Below are 22,410 nucleotides of genomic sequence, written 5' to 3'. Positions count from 1 at the left end.
GTTTTCTGCTGAATCCAGATGAACATGGCTAATAATAATTCACTGTTAATTTTGGAAAAAAAAGTAGGTTTTCAACTAGAAAAGAGCAAGGGAGTAACAGGAAAGATTAAAATACGACAGTCTAAATTAATATTGTTAAAGAAATTGAAATATGAGTGTATGAGTTAATATTACTCAGAAAAAATGAGACAATCCATCTTCATACATTAAGACAAAGTTATAAAGGCAGAATGTATTTGGTGTATACGAATTAGTGTGTAAAACAATAATTGAAATAAGAGGTTGCTAAGTGTAAAACCGTATTTCATCTGAGTTATTATTTCTTTGTTAATGAGGACTGCTTTTTAATTTTGTATTAATTCCTTTTGAACTTGTTTTCTGATGTTTCAGTTTTGTAAAGCTGATGGTTTAGGAGAAACTGAGATGTTGTCTTGTCTTCAGAAATCTGGATTCTTGCCTGTGCAGGTTCTCATATTCACTTGAGTAGGTTCACTGTATTCTGGCTGCTTTTTCTAAACTCTATCTATCAGTCATGAGGGCCTGAAACAGCTCAACAATAAGCTGATGATAATGCTGTGAGATCGCTAATCATTTGATCTAATTGGCTGCATCTATATGAGTAAATTAAGTGTATCTGGAAACATATCGGGACATTGAGGCCAGCTGGCTCAGAGTGGCATGTATAAATGCTAGTAAGACAGAGTAGCTGCATACAGACTGCCTAGGTCCTAACACCCAAGCCGTGGCTGAGAGCTTTTTGAGGCATTAGTAGCTGACACTGGCTGAAAGCATGCCAAGAGCTGTTCAAAATAGTTTCACAGAAAAACTAATCTCAGTCTAGTGCATAGGATTGCTCCTGACTGCTGTTAAATTTAATAATCTGTCAACATTAGCTCTGAAACCCCAAGAAAGTGGGTAGAGACAGTGAAGAGGGTCTGCACTGTCATACCATACACTGGGGCAGGTCATAGAGGGTGGAATTAAATTTCATATCCCTACTAATCCTGGGGACTACTCCTCTCAAATTCTAAAAATATCATGCAAGATTTTACCAAAAGCCCAGTGCAATCAACAGAAAGACACACGTATGCATATGCATATATACAACTGCATATATAAAAACTATATGCATTTTTAATAATAATTTTTAATAAACAGGAAATTCAGATATCATCCATATTTTTTTTTATCTTCCCAAATCTGAGGCCAAATCCAAGCAGAGCTATGACAACTGCACAGTACATTTCTGCACAGCAAGAAGCAGAGCTGAAAGTTTCTGTTTCTGCAGGGCTTAGGTTCTTTTTTCTTTTTTCCTCTCTCTGCTAATGGCATTGATTTGCAACTTATTAACCCCAGCTGCCTAGTGTTCCTTTAATCTTGATACAGAAAAAGCTCTTTCAGGGCTCCAGACCAGACACGGATGCACCATTTTCTATTGGCTTTGTGTGGGAAAACTGTCTGCCTGTAACTGTCAGTGCTGCAAACACTCTGAGCCGGAGCGCCTCGGGCAGGTCTCTGCAGCTGTGCTATCTCCTCCCATCGTTTCTGCGACACCGAGACTGCCTGACCCGCTGTGTCTTGCTGCCAGGGCCAATTCTGCAATATATGTGCTAGGCGAAACAGGTGGTTGCCGAGGGCAAGAAGATATTAAAAGCAGCAGCGATCGTTTCATTGTGTAAATGGCTTCAAGAGACTATTCCAGCTTTTGCCTGCTAGTGAGAGCCGCAGAACAAGGCACTGGCCTGTTTAGCCCCTTGGGTTCAGGAGGCAAGACAGAAGCTTGGCTCAGCAGGGTTGAGGATGAACAGTCCGGTTGTTTCCACTTGCCTCCTGAGCCCTATAGGGCCTCCAAAGACTTTTAGATCTCAGCATTTTCCATGCCTTGCAAGTGCCCACTCATACTTCTTTAATATTAATAGGCATTCACATTTGGAAAGTTGTTCTGCAGAAGAACTACTACTTAATTTTCCTACCTGATTATTCTATTCCCTGAACTTTCCAAGATACTTCCATTAGTACCTTAAAAAAAAAAAAAAAAAAAAAATCCAAGCGCTTGCACATAGTTCTGAAGTTTTCAAGTATTTGACTTGTTATTTACCAGTTTTACGACAATATGCTCCCTCCAACAGGCCTAGTTCCCATACATCTAAAAGAGAGAGATATACTTCCCATATACAGCATCTTCAGAAGATCTCACTGGAGTCTATCAATTACAATCCAGTCTGAGGACAGTTTTCTTCTCTCTCCTCTTTAGGCTTCATTTATTAGACTCAGAGCCTATTTCTACCAATATACTAATTTTCTTTCTCTAGCTTAGAGGATTCACTTCAAAGGCTGGTGCTATATTTCTTCCCAATTATACTTCTGGAGCTGATGTTATAACTTGGATATACAAAACAATATTGTATTTTCATGATGCTCTGAGTGGGAGGATATGTTTCCATCTCTTTTGGACTTTTTTTTCCTTCTTCCCATATTAACTGTGGTCAGCCAAAAAAATATTTTTTATTTTGTAATTCTAGACTAAATTGTTTTAAAAATTTGCAGTTCTGCCTAGTAGACACTTTGAAGAATTGAAAAGCACACCGTTTATCTTGGAAGAACATGTTGACTTTCCATTGAATTTCACTGGATCAGTTAGAACAAGAGGCATTTTTGCGTTATAGTTGAGATAGATCCAGGTTAAAGACAGTTAAACAAAGCCATATTACCCTTCAGTAACTAGGTAGTATTACCAACATTTATGTGCTAAATTAAAACCAAAAATTATACCTTGTATAATATTTGTTAAATGCTACAGGACTGATTAATGATCAGTTTTAAGAACGTGAAAGTTCTCTTGCAAAATTAAATCTACTCGAGGTGAGTGTAAACAAGTCATGTCCTTTCACTGTGAAGGCACTGCCTTCCCACATACGTAGTATGCATTAAATATGTAATTACTGAAACTTCCTTTAATTGCTTAATTTTAAAAAGGCACCATTAAGTAAGTAGGGAAAAGTGTTTAGAGGATGGTAGCTGAATTTTTAAATGGTATTCTCCTAAGCCTGTAGGCGGCCTTAGGAGTAGCCAGTAGAGGTGTGAACCGATTAAGCCATTCAAATGATCAGATGCTGAAACCTTAAGAAGACAATTCCCATTTCAATGTCATTTGCAGCATTACAAATCATTTTGCAGCAACAACCAGGTGTGCCAAGCTACCCTCTAACGCCTCTCCAAGTGTCAACAGCTCACTCTTCTCTGGTCTTCTGCTAACAGTTCCTGACAGCATATGGGGGTGCCTTGTCTGTGCAGATTTGTGGCCGTTTCAACCGCAAATTGACAAAATAGTTTATAAAATCAATATAGTATCAGGATAAGTGACACAAATGCTACTGTAGTCATGATGATAATACTTGCCTAATTAATTGACAGCCCATTGTTGGAACTGAGCCTGAATTTCCCACCTGTCATGCCGGAGCGCTGCCGAATCCCAGACTGGTGTTGAAGAGTTGAGCTCCAGTTCATTTAAGTAGTGCAGAGTTCTGGTTATCTGTTACTGAATTCCTTTATCAAAGGGTTATAAGGAACTGACAGCTAGCACGACCAAACTCTAAAGCTGGGTTTTTTTTTGCTCCAGATGTGGTTTTGAACTGCACTTATATCTGTTTAAAGCAACCCTGAAAGAAAGGTTTACACTTGACAATTCTGAGTCAAATTTGAACCTTAACACCAGAAGTTCAAGTGGTTAATGCTGGGTTTGTTTGACTCTGTTAGGATTTAGTTTGCAGATTTAACACGCTGGGTATTCCACTTAAAGGAGAAGGGAAGATCAGATTTCTGTTCACAGCAAGAAGTGTTTTGAATGAACTGTTTAAACGTCTTATGAAGAGTGCTAAATGTTTAATAGAGAATAGCTAGTTGAGACTAGTTGGGATAGCTGAACTAATCAAGAATGTTTTTGGCAAACATGCAGTTGTGCAGATGGCTCCTGAGACAGGAAATAAAGCATTGTTTTGTTTCAGTTCTTTGTTAGTATTTTGGCACTGGTCAGTTGGGTTTAACTGGAAAATGAAAGATTATTTTTCATTCACCCAGATTGCTTGTGGAAAAAAAAATGGCAGAATTAATTTGTAAGCAGCCAGCTGCACTCCTGGATCTTCTAATACCACCTCTGAGACATGAATGTGATATGTGCAATAGTTAAGATAGAATCCCAAGTTTCTGTCAATATTTTATTATCAGTTATAGTTAATGAAGCTGTGTAGGTACATCTGTTTCATGTCTACAGATGTGAGTGAAATATCTTGGGTAAAAAAATGTGCTTATATTGTTAGTTCCCAAGCATCAAAAACAAAACAGAGCCGCAATTAATTTGTAATTTCATTATCTCTAACAGACTTTAAAAAGCAGGACTCTAATGGAGACTTGTGATTTCCCATTGTCAGATCTTTGTGGTTTTCAGAAAGACATTTTGTTTTAAAGCAGACATTCTTCCTGCTTTTTGTTCTTCAGTCTTTCAGAGTCCAAGCTCAGCTAATTCAAGAACCTCCCAGGAAATCTATCCTCTGGAGAAATGGTGAACAAAGATTATTTTGAGTTCAGCTTAAAACCTGAAGTTAGTGTAATGCACTTGAATTCATGTAAGTATGGATTCAATAAGGGGTATTTAATTAATATCCTTTAGCTCTGTTAGTAATGATATAAGCAGAGATCGCTTTAGGAAGATAAATATTCTGTGAGATATAGGAAGGTCAAGAATTGTTATTTTCCACTGATAAAACTTTTCTTGGCAGAAAACCTCTAGAATTTATAAAAAAAAAAAAAAAAAAAACTAAAAACTTAGTTTTATGGGAACTTAGAAAGGTATTGTTTAAGTCATTTTTTTTAACCATGAAATCCTCTTGACATATGGCAATCATTATGTGTTTGCATCTGCCTAACTTGAAAGATTTTTTTTTCTAATAGAAGATACTTAGAAGTTTTACATTTAACGTATTTTTCAATAATCGCTTGAGAACTTCTTAACAGTAAACAATGATCTTAAACTGCCTTGCCAAGCATGTAAATGATCTACAACTCCTAATGCACCAAAGATTGTTGCGTATTTTCAGCTCTGCATTTGGGACCTCTAGGCAATGCTGTTTCAGATTAGGACAAAGCATGAATTTCTTAACTGTTTCACTTTAGAGAAGGCTTCATCCTTCTGATATTCATAGCAGAAAATCTGGAAATTTGTCCTGCCCATTCCTTCCCGTTTACAGCAGCCCTCCCTTCATTGTCTTCTGACAGATTTAAGATTAGTATAGATTGGGTGCCCTATGCAAAAATCAAAGGACTCTACTAGGACAGTAAGCAGGAGCTCCCCGCAACACACACACATTACACACCTTTCCCTGCCTGGGGAACACAGCACGGCTGGAGAGAGACGATTGTGGGCCTCTTGAAAGGGAAGAATGGCACGTTTTGCCTTCCCTCCTGTCTCAGTCAGGAGAGGTATCTATCCCATATTCTTGGAAATATCCTCACTTTGATGTAGACCTCCCAGTAAACCACCTATGAATATGTAAAGCATGTAAGATTCAGTATTTCTAGGTGTTTAGAAAGAGGGAGTGAAAAGGGCTTTTGCTCGGGTAACATTTTCATGACTTTAGTATAATACAGATTTCACACAGGAGGACACAACAAAAAAAAACACAGAGGCAGTGCCATGGTGCCAGCCTGGAGAAAAAGCAATTTGGTGCATGCTTTTCTTTGTGACAAGCAAGGCTTCTTATGGGAAGTTTTGTTTGCCATCCAAGAATGAGCACAGCTAAGGACAGCACAGGCTCATAGAAGAAGAAGTTGGGGGGAAGGGGAAGAGAAGTCGACTCTAAATTCTGAAAAATACAAAACCAAAAAGACAAGCAACTGTGAGCTAGGTTTGGTTCTGGCTTGGCAGAGGTAGATTTTTATCTACCAGTTTCACATTCAGCTTATTAAAATATGGCATCCTGCTCAGTGAAATGGGCACGTAAATAGAAATTGATTATCGAATCTCCTATCCATTGCGAATGCTATAAGACTGTCATCCAGACCTGAAGGAATATCTTAAAGATCTGCTTCCTGGAAGAAGAGAATATTAAACTGTGTTACAAGCTTTAACATAGGTAACACTGTAACGTTACAAAATATTCCCACAAACTTCTCGACCCATTTGTTTCTGAACTTCTATAAAATTGAATTTCTATCAATCACCTCCACTGTCTTCTGAGGAGATTTGCATCTCATATAAATGAAAGAAAACAGGTGTTCCTCAATCAGACAATGCTCTGACTTATCAGTAGGTTAGTTTTTCCTTTTTTTAGTAGGTGAATAATCTTTGAAGAAACACAATCACAGCATTCATGAAGAAGAAAACACAAAGCAAATGGATGTAAAATTGACGTATCATTCTTTGTTCCAGTCTTTAGAGACTGCTGTGCTCCACATCTGTTTCTTCTCCATCGTTTTATCATGATAGATCTTTTCTGCTAGAGCTTACAGAACTCTAGATCCTTTTAAACTCTTCCATTTTGTGTTTCTGTCCCTACTAACCTTTTTTCCTTGCATTTCCCCCCCACCGCCCCCCAAAAAAGTCAAACTGTAGCATCAGATCCAAGAAGATAAAGACCTCGATGAATCTTTCTAGGATTTTAAATATAATCTGCTATGGTTAGAACTAAAAAGATCTGTTTCACAGTGCTACAGGGGATACACACACACACACACACACACACGCACATTTTATTCAGGAAAAAGGTTATGTTGTAGAAAGCATTCTTTTACTTACTCAGATATTGATAAGCAGCATGTCATACTAGAACATCCTTACTTTCTGGTTCTGATTACACCCTCTTAACCTAGTCTGTACTTATGCACTGGAGTGCAATAACTCATGGAATATTATGGGCCACATATATTTCAAGCTGGCCTCTCAAGTGACAGCATAACTCTCTCACAATCTCCTGGTGCAGTCTTCAGCAGAGAATGTAAATCCTCGTCTCCTTTCCCTCCCCGATGAATCTGGGGAGTGCGGCAGCGTTCCTTCCAGCCATGCACTCTACAACAAGGAGTCCAGCACTTTGTTACATCTATCCTCTCTGTACGGTCTGCCTCTGAAATGTCTAATGTATGGGCTGGGGAGAGCACCAAGAAAGAGCATCTACGGAGAAGCCTCAGATGACAGTATTTTTCCCACTTCTGTTTGTTTTCATTTTATATTTTTCATATAAAATGAGGAGAGATTTAGCTTCAGTTCCTATTTATATGTTCACATAATGAGCTGTTTGGAGGTGTAACCATTCATGCCCCACTTTGAGTGGCTTAGCAGGAGCATTCAAAGATAATTGAATTTCATGGTGCACTTTAAAATTATGTTCTTAAACGCAATATTGAGAATAGCACCTCAAGATTTACCTTCAACTCAAGTCCCTTTAGTTTCAGGGAAAGAAATGAAATTGGGTTTATCTTGAGGCTTGACAATAACAAAGGTTTTCTTTTTCCTTTTGTTTCCACTGAGCTTGCTTGAACCTGCATTGGAAAAGGCCAATGACTCCTGCTTAGAGGAATTTTAGCATGCAAAAAAACCCACCTATCGGCCTGATCCTGCTTTCCACTGGCAGTAGCAGGAGTTTGGAGTGGCCGTAGGAGGTAGGGCTGGACCCTCACTACTTCTGGGTTTCCTGCAATTTAGAGCTTTTCTTAGGGCAGTTTCAAATTATGTGTTGGCCTCCTGTCTGATCTTATGGTCTGCTGGTTCAAGCTTATTCTCATGATAACCCCTTTGACTCCAGTGAATTTAGCCTATTAGATAGCACATGATTGGCATAAATACTGTTTATATCTGTGGTTGCTTTTATGCTTTCTCCCTTTCCTTTCACCTATGGAGTTCTTATAAAATGACCACTCTTACAGTATTGGAGACTCTGATTATTCTTTTTTTAATTCAGTTGTCTCAAGATAATATATAACCTTTTACCTTTACTGAGGAATTTCCCCATATGTCTGCTCAAAGAATTTCCTTGGATGGTTCTCTGTGGATTTCATTCCATATTTTGTGGAAGTGAATTATGATTGGATTAGAAAGGCGTAAATCTTCCTGAGTTTTCAGGAGATGATTTCCTGGATTTCCAAAGTTAGCAATATGTCATTCTATCTTCACCCATGCCATGGGCTCTCTATCCCCATTCCATGTGGAATTGGTTTCTGCTTGGTTGAAATTCATTTGCTTTAAGTTGGAGTTCTTAAATTTTAACAATCAAAAGCAACTGAGATCATGCAAAAATAAGCAAATATAGCTTCAGAATAGAAAGTGATTCAGAAACCCTACTGTTGTTGAATCATCGTCTAGCAAATTTTCCTGTAGATAAGAGCTCCCTACTAGGTGAGATCTATTTGGTCCAATAGGATAAAAGAAATATTCAAAGAGCTAAAGCTGCATAAATAATTGACAGGAAATCACATCCTGGAAATGTTTTAATTGCCTGTGAAAGGCTTGTAGGGTATTGCATACATTTGTAATTCTTCATTATTCACTTAAAACTGGTACCACAACTGTGTGCATGTTGAGAAATACATGAATGTAAAATGCACAGTAAATGTCAGTCTAAACAAATTTCTTTAAAAATCTGAATGAACGTTCTCATAAGCTTTTCAATATTCAGTGTGTTTGAAAAGGTCCCAGTTTCTGTGTACGTCTGTCAATATGATGAAATGCAGCATTAATCTTACGTGGCGTCATATCTATACATGAGAAGCTGACATGCCAGGAACTTAAAAGAGAAGGAAATAATTGAATGATAAAGATGTTGGTTTCACACTCTAGGTGCTTCCTAAGTAAAGGAAGTGGCATATTAGAGTGACTTCCTAAGTATACTGTGTAACGTTATATTTTTGCACTGAGGTCTCTCTAGGAGTGCGGATCCGCTGGAATGCGCCCCTGCTCTGCGTCGGGGCTGCTAAGCTATTCCAAGTGCTGCTACTTCACCAAGAAGTGACTTGAGTTCTTGATTACTTGTGGTTGTTGCATGCCGGCACTTCGCACAAGTGTGATTGCCGACTCAAAGTATTTGTAGCTGGTGCTACCTATATCACTCAGTGTAATTTTAAGTATTCTCTTATTTGTCAATCTTTGTCCCTTGCTGCACAATCTCGGTAAGCGATAAAGAGCATTTCCTCCCCGAGGACCCCACAGGCTTCCCTCGGCTTTCTCATCCTGTTAGCATGTACACGAGTCTGCTAGGAAGGACTGCCTGCAGGGAAAACTCACTAGCTTGGTTCTACTGATATAACTATACCAGTTGTAATTATACCAGTTTGCCCAATAAGACATCTCCTTTGGATATATTTAGGACAGAATAAAGATCTCTTTTTCTTCTTAGAGAGCTTTCAAAGTGATATAAGCTAAACCAGAGATAAGCACTCATATTCCTTATATGAATGTCCGAATAACGAGTTATATTTATATCCCAATTATAATAGTTATAATTAAGCCACTCTATCTCTACTGGTAAATCTCCTGGGGAAGGCAAGCCCTTAATTAAGAGGTAGAGTCTCCCAGACTGAATTTAAGGCACTGAATTGGATTTACAGAGCTCCAAACAGCTTTGGACATCCATATATGAAAACATGACTTTCTTCTGCTGTACTTTCATAACTGCAGTGAGCAAAGGCATCCTCCCTTTTGCTTTGAAGAGAGGAGGCAGGCAAATGTTTTGTTAATGCCATCCATTACTAAAAAAAGCTGTAGAACGGTAATCTTCAGGGTGTGCCGCAAAATACATACGCTTCTGCGAATTTGGGGTTTTAATGGAAATTAGAGCTCTGTAAGGGATAAAAGCTGGGGGAGTTTTGCACAGGGTTAATTCTGATGGTTGTTAAGGAAGGACGTGGATGTTTAAATTTTCCTTGGGCATTTTAAGAGGTACATAAAGGTTTGGGGTAAGTGCTCATTTTTTGATTGTGACAATTTATATAAATATTTAAACGTATACTATGTCAGATGCACTTGTAACCTTTTACCACAGAAGTGGTTATATTTTAGTTGTAGACTGAATAGTATAATAAATTGTATATAGAGATTATAATACACTTACAGACCTAGCTGTTACAGCAAACACCCTTTGATTTTTGAGAAGTATTTCCTAGTCTCAAATCAATCTGTGTTCAGGAATGAGCACTGTACTAAGCATGGAAAAAAGTTGCTAGAGGTCATGTGTATTTTTAGAACTCTAACTCTGGTTTTCTAATATTAGGTTTTGGCCTCCGAACAAGTGTGAAAGATCAATGGAGCTTTGCGGCTCTCAGAAACAGAGAGCAAAAAAAGTGAATAAAACTTCTACCTTATTGTACACGTTCAGAAGAGAGGGACTTCTAATCACATTCAGCCAGTGCTGCAGACAGAAAGTAATGAATTGGGGAAACCAGATAAAAACTGTAGCAACATTTAGAGATAAGATCTAGAGCTGATAAATCAGGCCCGTATCTTCTGCTGATTCAAAGAGAGGAGAAGCATGCAGTCGATGAATCACAGAGATTGATGCTAATGCTTTAATTCACCTCCCTATCACTTCTCCCAGTAACGTTTGCAGTGAGACAGTTTCTGTGTCTGGTGGTTGATGATCGGTATCTGCCTGTCACTGCTGCAATGGGAAATTTTCCACTTCTGTCAGAAGTGCCTGTAATATGCAACTGGGTTAAATTTTGTTCTGTAGGGAGCATTGCATTTTATTTCATTTTGCAGCTCCGAGTTCGTTTACTTTCTCAAACTTTTCTCTTTCCTCGCCTGCTTGTGAGGCCCGCGTCCAAGCGCCCTTGTGCAGGCTAAACTCCTGGTTAAGGTAGCAGAAATTTGGCTGGTGTACGGCAGGCGGGGAGCTGAGAGCGCTGTGAAGTGCTTCCGGCTCCTTTGGGATGAGAAGTGCTCTTTAACCTCCTGTTACTGTATTTTAAACCGTGTGTTTAAAAATGCCTGGTTAGGCTTTTGGCCCATAGAAGCAGGACTCCTTGAACCGAAGTGGGAGGCATATGTAAAAGCAATAGCAAGTAGCTTTAATTAAGTTCTCCCTAGGCTCTGCAGCTCGAATTGCTGCTTAGTCTGTATTGCCAGGCTGTTTCTTCCCCAAGTTCTTACAGCTCTAGTAATACATTTTGAAATGAAAACAAAAAAGTGTAGTTAATTTATGCCACTTCCTTACCTCTGTTTAACACACAAACTGAGTCCTGAACTTACCTGGTGATCTTGATGTTTGGCCAATTATGTATAATACACTATATACTTTGACTTTTTATTTCCTATTTAATTCTGAAAAACAATTACACTACTTCTCTAAGAAGCTGTCAGTCTTTTTAAGTGTCAGGGCATATTAAATGTGCTTGTATTTTGGCAATTGTCACTGTGCATTGCTATTTAAAATTATTTATGTGCATTACAGATAAAAGACTCAGTAGAGTTTGAGGAAAGAATGCTAGCCACAGAAATAACACTGATGGCGGTTCTACAGCAATAGGGGTAGCTGTTAAATTGTGTTAAGTTATGGTCAATGTTTTTGGATAGAAAATTTTAGTATGGTTTTGTTGTAACCTTTCTCCCCTCCGGGGGAAAATATTATTTCTCTAGCAGAAAAAAAAAGTGAAAAAAGTAAAAGCCAAAACTGTTCACTTTGAACAGATGTTATGAAACAAGAAGCAGTTTCTTTTGCCGTAAAAGTGTGTAATTTTGAATTTCGTGTGAAAATTTGTATTAGAATGGCAAATTTTTCCTTTTTGCTTACTGCCCGTTCATTCCTTTTTCAAACAGCAAACTGTAAAACTATATGAAATTCTAAATGTATGTGAAGAGTAGCATGTTTGAATAAGGAAATACAGTTCAGATCTGTCTGATAATTAACACCGGGAAAAACAGACAAAGAGTGAGACACTTCCCTAAAAGAAAACGTTCCTTCTAATCAACAAATTTTCCCCTTCAGATTGCAGTGTAAAATCAGTGACCCTGAACCAGTGTGCACTAAACTAGGAGGTTTGTTCAGATTCGTGCATAGCTCCATCAGCTTTGCTAGAACAGTCTTTTTGCTAAAAAATTAAGCATGTGCATAAACGTGTTTTGGAGCAGGGCCTAATTTAGTAAGAGACTTTTCTACATAACGGGGTTTGTAAAGAACTGCGATTCAAGCGGTAATCATATGCACAATATGTTCCAGAGCTATGCTCAGTGACTGATGCATTACTTGACTTCAGTATGTGCTCATTTTGGACTCTTTGTTCCAAAATGTGGATTTGAATACAAATGAGCCTGAATACAAGCCAATGGAGGGACCTCTTTCTGTCTTAAACTATTAAATGCCTAAGCATCCTCAATTAAAAAAAATAAACAAAGGACTGACACTAATTGGCCTGAGCTGTAACAGACGTGTGCTTATGTGGTTTTATTTATTTTTTGCATGTGTGTAATTGAACACTATCTAGGCAAGCCCACAATAAATTACAATGGGGCTTCAGTATTAACATCTGTTTGCCCCATATTGTTCAATGCAGGCGAACAAAGTCCTCTTTAAAATCACCTCTTGTGCTCTGCTTTCCCTAGAAGGGACGGGAGTGAGCATGCACCGCACCTTACCCGATGCGAGGTAGGCTCCGGTAGGGCAGGGAGTGCTGGCACTGAGGTCTCACTGCTGAGGGCGTGCTTTCTGCTCATCTCATCAGACAGACACCCTGATGGACCATATATCCTACCTGACCTCAAATCACACATCAAAGGAAAATGCATGCCAGTAATCTCAAAGCACGTAGCTCCCAGGCTGTGAAAGTGGAATACGGCACCTGGAGCGCAACCGTGAGTGAGTCTGCAGTAAACTCTGTTGTGGCACTTGAGCGGGACAGGGGAGAGCCACCCACTGTGTTTGACTTGTAGCTGCCACTTTGGGCTTTAGAAAGCCTGTTCATTTTCCATTTTTGTTTAAACTACCTTGTAGGTCTTCATTATAGTGCTACGCAGTACAGTAATCTCATAAAAGTGGTGGCTTGCGCAATCTCTGCTAGGGGACTAGAATTTATGAGGAAATGCATATTTACGTCAGAGGAATGACAGGCAGTAATGGCAGCAGACAAGACTTTCCTTTCAATAAAGGGAGAATCTCATTTCCATTCCCGATGCATTATTTAAGCCTTGTGTTCGAGACCAAAGCCCTGTCAAACTATAGGTAAGTGACAAAACAATAATCAGGAATAGGTAATAAAACTGAAATGGTTTACGGGATCTTTGTGGGTCCTGGGCATGGAGACAGATTTCCTTCACAATTTCCATTGAAATAGAGAATCAGGGGAAAGAAGCAGACTGCTTGAATGAAGACAGATTTGGATGAGACAGTGGATGGTGGCATGGGAGGAAAAGCTTGGAGAGCCTACGTACTAAACACTGTAATAGGGCTGCCCAGGAGGTAAATACTTCTGCACAGAAACTGGAGAGTCTAACAGCAAAAATGCAGCCTACTGTAGGAAGCCATTCACCATGCGATAGCCTTCCTCCCCTTAGCAGGGAATTTGTCCATCAGATTGCAAGAATGGACAACCTAAGGGCAGGAGATGAGGAGGAGGTGCGTGCAGAACTAGTTTCTGCAGGACTTTCCCGTTCTCGATCCCACTGGCAGTCCTGTGGAAGTATGACCTGAAAAGGAGAAGAGAATTTCTTCTGCTGCTCTTTTGCTGGGATACAGAGAAAAGAAAGGCTGTGGCCAGTCTCAAGGCTTATGAATACCATTCTCCTGTGCGTTTAACAGCCGTCTTGCTATCCTACCCTTTCCTCCCTGTGTCTGGACTCATTTGTACTGCCCGCACCTGATTTTGCGTGAGTGCTTAGGGCTTTCATCAACACTGTTGGGAGGCTGGGGAGATAACCTGCCACCTCTCTCTGCTGCTATGGAGCGGGCAGAAGATGTTGGAAGTAAGACGAAGCAAGGACAAGCCAAGGTCTTGACTATTTGGCTGAAGTTCTTCCAGCTTGTGTGAGGCTTAGGGAAGCCTGGTTGTTTGGCCGCTCTTCAGCTAAACACCCTGCAGCTGAATGAATGAAGCTGTTGCCTGCTGCTTTAGGATCTCCTTTAGTGCCTTATTATTATTTTCTTTGTGTAATCATTCGGGACATTTTCTGTAATCCCAAAGATAAAGCAGAACTAGGAAAGAATCAAGTAGTGAAAAGAAACCCTACTGTTCGAAACTGTTGTGGTGGACTGCAAGCCGTTTCAATGATGCTCAGCAACAGAAGCTGTTAAGGAAAGAGCTTGATGGGGTTGGGTCCTTTCAGAAGTGAAATGGGTGAAGATACTTATTGTAGTGATTGCCACACTGTAATGACTGGTTAAACTATGAAAACAGATGGGCTTTTGTTCTAGGTGCTTTGTGATGGATAAAACTCAAATGATTAATGAGTTACTGGAGAACAAGTATAGGCTTAACTGATTATTCTGTATGGCAGTTGTGAACTGCATGAGCATAGATATTCTGCTGGAAAAAACTCAAGAGGCAGGGCTTTGAAAAGCTTAAGCACATAAAAATGTTACACTGTTTTGTGCCTCCAGGAAGCATACAGTAATGTGAAACATCCACTGCATGTTTAAATTGTGCAGGATTATTTATATGTGTATGTGCATGTGTGTGTATTTATAGTGAGAGAGAAAAATAAAATTATGTGATGTTAGTATTTTAAAGCTGTAACAGAAATGTCTAGAATGAGAGAAATGAATGTTCAATAATAAGAAAAGTATAATTTAAGTAAATCAGTTTTTCAGCCATCATGATGGTCGGAAACCTCAAATAATCTACCAGAATTAATGGAGGAACTGGACTGTGAAAGCCAAGAAATGGGGTTTGAAAATAAACTTGATTAAGAAGATAATGCTTAAGATGTACAAAGGAAGACTGATTAGCATAGATGAGAACATCAGTGAACAAGCAGAGGAATAAATCTAACATAGACAGCTGCTCAGATCAGATCGGAACATATTTAAAAGATGAAAGACAACATAAGGAGCAATTTCTCATTTAGACTGCAGAGGAAGGCCTCCAACTGATGTATTCCTTCTCTAAATGGCTTTTGGCCAAGATACAAAGCTTTGTCCACAAGAAAATGTGATAGTTGGTTTGCTTTTATCCTGAAAACCTTTAGAAAGGCCATGATGGGAATTCCATTATGAGAAAGGGACCCAGAATGATGGCTAAAACAAAATTAATCTGCAATTGCATTTAAAAGCAGAAAAGCTAATAGATCTTTTTTTTTTGGGGGGGGGGGGAATGAGGTTATGACAGATAGCTTATGCACATGTCAAGGAAATGTCCTCCTTACCTCACGTGGTTTTTGGTGAGAAAATCCCAATTTTGATTTTTTTTAATTTTATTTTTATTTTTTGCAAAAGATTATCACCTGATGTAAATTGTCGAAGTATCACTGAAGTGCACTTTGCCAGCTGCTTGTTAATTATTATTGTAAAGCTTTAAGACAGAGGGTAGTCCTAGATGGTGGGCCATTTGGTCAAAAACAGAAATACCTCTCTGTTCTGAGGAGCAAGAGCAAAAGCAAAAACAGAGGAAGGGTAGCAGATACACACACTACAAGCAAATATCCATGATAAAGAAGAAGTTAGTTACAAAAAGGGTTTTTTTAATTTTGTTTTGCTTTTTGTTTTTAAGCTTAGGAATAAATGCTTAGCGGAAGAGATTGGCAAGACAGCTGAGCTTGTCCCCTGTCATTTACCTGGATTGGGTAACTGGACTTTTTTGTTGACTAGACTTGCCCCAAGAGAAATGAATAAGGAGAGATAGAGTCCCTAATTTGGCTAATGCTCTGTTATCGTTGCGATACTGCTTGTTGGTGATACTAATTCTGCACGGAAATCAGCACACCGCGGCCTCGCCAGCTCCGTGTGTCTGGAAGCACGCGGGGCTTGGGCACAGGCAGTCACGGCCGTTGCTATTTTTGTGCTGACTCTGCTCTAATCACTCAACACGTTTTAAAAGAAGATATAATGATAGACTATGTTGCCAAGACAGAAAAATCAACAAAGTATCTGAGGGAATATGAAAAGAAATGAAAATTCAAAATGTATCTGGAAGAGAAATATAACGTACAAAAAAACTTTTGATAAAGGTTGTTTCTATAAACTTGGCAATGTCTCTGCTGTAAGTAAATACGACTGTCTGCCTGTCTTGCTTTTTATGTTCAATATGTCCAAAATCAAGGGAAAAAAAATACAAGGAAGTCTGTTCTCTTGGTATAGCCAGCTGAGTTTTCAGGCCTAATCCATTCTGAAATTAAAATCTGTTCAAATGGTTGGATTCCACCAGGAAATTTAAAATGGAGAATTTCCTTCATAAATACGGATAAGAAGATGACAACTTTTTGGATTTCATACACAGTGACTTCCATTAAAAAAAAAAAAAGAAAAAAAAAGAAAAACTTTTCCCAACAGTTAAACAATGCTATCTCTGAATTTTAAATATTATTTTATGCATGACTTAGGACATAACTCCCAAATCCCAGGTACTTCTTACAAAGTATCTGTGGGTTTGTACTGACATTTTTAGTGGTGACCATTGAAGTGGCTCACGTGGAACCCAAGGACAAAGTTCTGTTAACTTCAGCGCTAGCAAATCAAACACGAGACGCTGTAAAAACACTTTGATTTAAACGAGTTAGGAAACACCACGGTTTAGCACTCACCTCCTAAGCAATAAAAGTACCAGTCCAAAACAAACTGACATAAGTAGAACAACTTGTGTTACTGATATCAAAGGGTTTTGGTTGCAACCGCAAATCATGGTGAATTAGGCATAATCTAGCTGTGCTTCTCTTTCCTTCGTCGTAAAGTCTCTCTTTCCATCTCTGTTTTATTTTTTTTCTTTAATTTGGTTTTGGTAAATTATATTGTTTGCAATGCCTAAAATACCTAAAAGTGCTTTCTGGCAATTTTTTTGTTGTTTCACGGAACAAATCAGTTCTGTGTAATTAAGACTTTGCAATAGCAAAAAAATACTAGATCTCCTTGTGAAAAACTCAGTCCATTTACCAAGTGCTGTAGGAGGATATCCTTTGCCTGGTGAACTACATGACTTTCTGGAAACAGATCATCAGCAATTAGTAAAATCGTATCTTTTATGTGTGACAAACGTAGACTGCACCTACATTAGCAAGCAGCATGCTTGTCAGGAGAAGACCTGTAACACGGAACTGTTGGTGCAGAGGATTTGACATCCCAACCTACACATAATCGAGGAGTTTAGCTCTGGACGAGGTTTAGGCTGGCTTTTGAAGCACATCCTCCAGCCTAGCCTCATCCAAAAAGAATCCAGGCGGTGCGTCCCTCGACAGCTTCGTGGCATGAACCAAAGCACTGCGAGAGGGGCAATTCGCTTGGCAGGTACGTATCTGGTCCAAAAAAAAAATAAAAAAATAAAATAAAAAAAATTAAAAAATTAAAAAATAAAAAATAAATAAAAAAAATAAAAATAAATAAAAATAAATAAATAAAAAAATAATAATGTGGGCACACACAAAATGATGTTGCTGTTAGACATCCTAAAATAGTTTCTGAACTCAGAATTGAAGCTTGAAATATATTTGAGGATATTGCTTGCCTGAGGTCTTTATGAATTAACAACTCTACCTCTGTTTGAAGTACAGATTGTTATTGCTTCAAATAAGAGATAGATGGATTACACTGAAAATATGTGAAAAAGGAAAAAAAATCTGTGTGGCTTTACAAGCTGTGTAGGAGGTCCCTACTAAGTCAATATGAAGTCAACAAGAGAGTTCTTTAATTTTATACTTGCTGACATTTTGTAAGCTTTTACAACTAATATATCCTATTGTTTTGAGTGATATAATCAGAATTGTTTTGCTTCAAACCTGTCACATAACTGATTGTAGCTCAGACTAGATTTTTATGTGCTGCTAAATCGGACTGTGTTTTGGGTTCTCAGGAAACCTCTCAGCCAGCAAAATACATAATCATATTCTTATATACAATTAGTCAATTTGACTTTTTAGAACTATCTAAAATATTTAAGGAGAATTATGCTCCTCGTTGCTTTGCTGGTGCAGGGGTATTTCCCAGGAATTAACAATGTGTGCTGCCGCACATCTGGCAATGGCAATACTCATGCCATGTGAGGTGTTTTGTTTTGTTTTATTTTTTAAACTTCTCTCTCTTATGTCATTGTACAAGAGCAGCATTTTTGGCTAAGTACCATCTTTTTGTTTTGTTTGTAGTGAGACAGACCTAATGACATTCAAATCCATGAAATATCATAAAACAATAATAATAGCAGTGAATCTTATCACATGATTAACAAGCTTTTGGAGAACATGCTGTCAGTAATAGCTTTTCAATAATTTACATTTCCCTATTATTTTCTAACGTAAATATTACTGATTTGCAACTAAAAAATGCATCCTAACTTTAGTATCTTTTTTTGTTAGTTACAGTTACCTTAAAAAGCCCTTAGGAATAAATTTGGACTTTATAAAGATGCGAAAATAAAATTCAATGTGCACTAGTTCTGATTTTTTCAAAAAAATCATTTAAATTAGTTTTCTAATTGAGAACATTTGCATTGCAGAAGTAACACTTTTTTTGCATCAAACCACTTCAAAAATAAATATTTCCCCTTTTACAGCATTTAATTTGTCTCTGAATATTTACTGAAATTAAATTTCACTGTGAAAAATATGCCAAAATATTTTATGTGGAGTATAATACAAATATGCAAACAAATAAGTAGAAACAGAGCTCCACTCTAGATCCTCCCTATTAAATAAGACAATTCAGTGAAACCTGAAAATAACCAAATACGGCGTTTTTCTCAACAAACATTTTTGAAATCAATGGAAAAAAAACTAGTTACTTGTACAGATTTTTTTAATACATCATCACAGGAGTTCAAGTATTTAGTTTCTTGCTGCTGTTGATGGTTTTTATCCCAGTCCTGTTTTGTGCAAAAATGGCATTGCCTAAATAATACAGCTGCTTATCATCATATGCAACACTTATCATCACTTTTTTTTTTCCCGAATGAAAGTGAAGTTGCAACTGTGTGCAAAAAGTATGTAATTAAAGTATCTGAACATACTGCTACTTCACCAGGTCTTTAACTTTGCTTTTGATTCTGGCTCCATGCCTGGCTCCTGTCCCCAGTACATTGGCTGAGCCCACCTGGGGACCCATGCCAGCACCAGATGCCCCCCTCAGGTCAGGACTGTGCCCACCTGGAGACACCACAAGGTGCCCAGCTCAAGTCAGGATTCACTTAATCTTCTCTATCAGCAGTCACAGAGTGTCTTGATCTTCAGGTCCATGGATAGACTCCTGTAGACTTAAATGAGATACCCAAAGCGTAGAGCTCGCACTTGGCTACCCATCTAAATGTTACATATTGAAAGTATGACAACAAAATTACAAAACGTCTCTTCGCTGCAGTAATGTTGTTGAGAGTAAACACAAGTAAATTTTTTACATTCTTAACTGTGCCATAACTACTCTCCTGTTGGATCTCCAGTGAAACAGCTGCAAGATGGGATGGGAATAATTCCTTGCAGCTGTTTCCCTATTGAGAGTTCTAGTTTCATTTCAACTTGGGCACAAAGTATTGAGGAACTGCCTGTGGAGTAAGCAGGATAAACCTTAACTGGGCAGACATATAAAGACTTTTATAGGGTGGAAGATGATCCATTGCAAAGACTGAGTAAGGTCTCACCCAGCACTAGGACACCAATGACAAGCTATGAAACCTTTGAAGATCTTACAGGTAAGGGGGGACCAAAGAGCTGAACTACTTAAAGTTAAGTAGTATTGCAGGATCAGAGTGAAATGCCCCCACATAAAACTGAAATTTATAGCTATATTTGTTGTGTTCATTTCTTCCAGATACAGTATTATTCTAGATCTTGTGCTTCACTTTGCTATCTAAATTGATTTTTGAAATGACTTATTAGAAATATTTTCATTCTGCCAAGTTTAGGGGAAAATATTTGCTGTATTATTAACTGCTTCGTATATTTGTTGCAGCTTGAAACATGAAAACTAAATGTCTAAAATTCCAGTACTGAGCATACACCTCTATCTTGTAATGCAAAGACACTCTCAGGTAATACCTGCATCCAAATAAAATAATAAAAGTTAAGGTAAAAAGGAAAAGGGTATATAAAATAGCAACAGCATGTGATACCAATTATGTTACAGCCAAAAATAATACTTTTTGGCATGTTATACTTAAACTACGTTGTGTTAATGTTACTTGGATATAGGCAGTTTTCGATGTACACTTAGAAATATTTCTATTTGAGACCTATTAGGAAAATATTTTGAAATTACAATGTTTGAGCATGTGGAATGAGTTACCTCCTACAATTATGTGAACTACTGTATTGCAGAACTACATTAGCTTCCCTGTAACTAATGAACCATGTCATTAATTACAGACATTCAAAATAAAAATTATTCCAATGCAAGCCAAATATTTACTATAAATAAAAGGGTCAAGAACTACAAAGTAACCATTTCATTCTAAACCAATTGTGCTTAATTTTTACCCTCTTTCTCCTCAAATTTGATTTGAAGCAGATTAACTTGATTTCATATGTCAGATCTGTCAGCTGTACGGGTACCTCCAATGAGACTTCCATCAGGGGCAAGGATCACTGGAAGATTTTTCAGTAAAAGTGTTAACTATTTTAAAGATGTGTTTATTAAACTCACATGACTTGTTCTCACTATAGATTTCTCTTGGATATAACTTAAGAAACACACTTTCACAGGCTTACGTATGTCACACTGACAAAAACTTTCAGTCATGGCATCAAGCTCGTGGGAGCATCACGCTCACATCTTCTTCAAGAAGAGCATCTGGGCAAGGGCATTAACCCATTTTCAGCAGGGGCTGGGATCGCTCAAGGCTTTGCCAGCAAAATGCAGGTGCAGATCCAGGAAACTTGAGTAGGGCCAAAAGCAGGCTCTTGCTGCTCAGTTTGACTATGTGTGTGGGGGTGGAGACCATCCATAAAATACCTTTTGTCTCATTAGACATCTTCTGGTCTTTGCCTGGTGCTGGTTGCTGCAGCTGGTTAAAAGCCACTGTAACTATTCTGGCTGCAGCAAAAACACAGTCCTCATGTTTGCCTCTGTCCTGCTTTCGGGCCATTGCTCTGCTAGCATGTCCTGGCTCAGAGGCGTGGTGGGGCAAATTGTCATTTTACTACAAATTATTATAATTTGACATGTTTTGCCTTATTACTGACATTTTAAATTTCTTTGATTTTAAATTCATTTTTTTTCCCCTCTCTGCAGTAGTGGGTTGGTTGCAGTTGGCTGTTGCTTGTCAGAAAGGTGCCATGAACAGCTATCTGGGGCTAAAGAGTGCAGATACAGATTGCTTGACTGCTAGGGATCCTGTGTGTGTGTTGACACAATCTGATTACTTGGACCTGGCAATTTGGTATTTCAACAGAGAAAAACCTGGGTTGGACATTGAGTGTCCATTTTCAAAAACTCAGGTCTGAAACTATCATCGCGATGTTTCTTATTTCTAGTAGGTTATTTGTAATAAGCATGATGATGTGTAGGACAGTTGATGGTAAAACTTATACTAGAATAGTGTTTCTGAAATATTTTGCTTGTACCTCTGCTGTTTTATCTGAAGTTATTTTTGTTTGATTTGGAGTATTTGTTTTTAGCATTTGATAAACTGTCCTGAAAACTGTAACCACATTTTCTTCTGTGAACTTAATGTAAATCGTTTTAGTCACATCATGTTACGTCATTGCAAGTTACATTATTGAATCTTTTAATTTAAGCGTAATGTTGACTCTACCTACCTTTTCTTCCTCTTTGAACCACACTATTACCTCTCCAAAAGTCAGGTGTGCGGGCAACAGGCACACTGAACACACAGACACCTAGTAAGAAGGTTCCCCAAAGAAAACACATGGAAGTTCCCCGAAAGTCCTCTCCTACATTTGTAACTTAAGCTTTTGGGATAATAAAGCTAATGGAAGTAGATAAGTAGTCTAACTAAATGTATTGCCAAGGACAAAAGCAGACAGAATGATAAAGTATTACTCCTGTCAGGAAACCAGAAAGTGCCACAGTTCAGCAAGGTTCCATATTATTTTCCTTTAGCTTCAAATGTCTTCACAGTGATTTTAACAAAAGTGAAAAGAGCAAAAAGAAGAATGGAGTGGAAGCAAATAGCTCAGCTAGGCTTTACTGGAATGTGGGAAAGTTGCTAAAAGTCATATTAAAATCAACAAAAGCATTCAATACATGTCTTGAAGAAGGAGGTTGTGTTTAAGTAAGAGAAGGGGTCAGCTGTTAAAAAAAATATTTGGGCAATATGAAAAATTGCAAATCCTTTCATCAGGAGTTTGGG

Source organism: Rhea pennata, chromosome 12, assembly GCF_028389875.1.
Source record: "Rhea pennata isolate bPtePen1 chromosome 12, bPtePen1.pri, whole genome shotgun sequence".
NCBI lineage: Eukaryota > Metazoa > Chordata > Aves > Rheiformes > Rheidae > Rhea > Rhea pennata.
The sequence above is the reverse complement of the archived record's forward strand: the minus strand, read 5'-3'. Positions refer to the sequence as shown.